Source organism: Anopheles funestus (genome assembly GCF_943734845.2).
Source record: "Anopheles funestus chromosome X unlocalized genomic scaffold, idAnoFuneDA-416_04 X_unloc_67, whole genome shotgun sequence".
In the NCBI taxonomy this organism is placed as follows: Eukaryota; Metazoa; Arthropoda; class Insecta; order Diptera; family Culicidae; genus Anopheles; species Anopheles funestus.
In genome coordinates this window covers 46159-47500 of record NW_026045195.1, presented here as the reverse complement: position 1 = coordinate 47500, position 1342 = coordinate 46159, and the positions used below count along the sequence as shown (strand labels likewise).

At 49.3% G+C, this 1342-nt stretch overlaps 2 non-coding genes across 2 annotated transcripts in view; both read right to left on the bottom strand.

Moving 5' to 3' along the window:
- The window catches only part of LOC125773961 (large subunit ribosomal RNA), a 4179-nt gene extending 4174 nt beyond the window's left edge, over positions 1–5 (bottom strand). The window contains exon 1 of the ribosomal RNA XR_007420499.1: positions 1–5. This exon is cut by the window's left edge and continues 4174 nt beyond it. This is a non-coding gene — a ribosomal RNA (large subunit ribosomal RNA).
- Positions 6–714: 709 nt separating this feature from the next.
- LOC125773965 (5.8S ribosomal RNA) lies at positions 715–872 on the bottom strand. Its single transcript, XR_007420501.1, has one exon. It is a non-coding gene; the product is annotated as a 5.8S ribosomal RNA (ribosomal RNA).
- Positions 873–1342: the final 470 nt, after the last annotated feature.

Below are 1342 nucleotides of genomic sequence, written 5' to 3'. Positions count from 1 at the left end.
GGCCTACAACAAAATCAGTCACATTCCATTCGTTTCGAACCCGGGGCATAGCGAACCGATATATACGCAACAACACTTCACACACACACACACACGGATTGGGCAATTTACGGTCATTTTTGAATCAACGATGGCCCCCCCGAGCACGTTGTCCGAATATCACTCCAATAAGGACAACGAGTTCCGCTCGGCATCGTTTTGATTCGATCTCTCAACAACAACTCTCGGTCGACTTGGTCGACTTGGACCCACGATGTCTCCCCCCGAGCATGTCGAGCCAACTGCACCACTATTGTATTGGACAACATGTTCCCCTCGGGCATCGATGGGTTAATCATGCACCACTATTATAAAACCCTTTGACGTTTTCCCCCAAGCACGTTGATCCAGTATTACGACGGATACGGTCAACGAATTCTTGGACATCAAAGAGGTTTTCGATTGAATTTCCCCATGTTTCACAACGTACTCTTAGCGGTATCCTACGATACGTCTCACTCTATTTGTGTGTGTGCGCGTTTACGTGCGTGCGATTTATGCGGTTCACCCCTTTACTTTCAGCGCCCTGCGGTCCCAACAAAGGTCCCGAGCACGCCATTATGCACAGTGTGGAAGCGTGTTTCCCCCACGACACTAGACGGGCTGCTCGCCATAGTGTTCTATTGTGGCACGCTCCACCCTGAAGTTTGGTTTGTTGTATATCAAGGAATTGATAGGCACTCAAGAATGTGTGCATCGGCCGGGTTTAATCGTCCGACGCGCAATATGCGTTCAACTTATCGGTGTTCATGTGTCCTGCAGTTCACATTGTGACGCGCATTTAGCTGCGGTCTTCATCGATCCATGAGCCGAGTGATCCCCTGCCTAGGGTTTTATAGTAAGGTTCCCAATGTAACACAATCCCGGTGGTACGTCCAAAGACTAACTTTCTGACTAAGTTGTCTTTATTACCCAATAGTCCCAGGCCTTGTGACTTGTGGCTCATGTCTACGCCCATGGCCACCATTCGCTAAGATAGTTTTGAAGTCACTTTGAAGGCCCAGGAACAACTCTCTTAGCACATCGGTTAACCTGGCGCCGCAGTCAACTCATGTGCTTGGATCGGATCGAGCTATTGAGTATTGGGCCTGCATACTCGCTCATCCGTATCCTTTGCGTACCGCCCCATGGCCCTTGTATGTCTGCACCACAGTTCCTGTTCGTTCCGTGCCTATGGCCGGATACGTATTGCACATCGGTATACCTGTCGCTACTCAGGCAACTCGTGTGCGTGGATTGGATCGAGAACATGGTGTGTGCCCCATGTTATAATTGATAGTCCATATCCACTTTATAGGTTAAA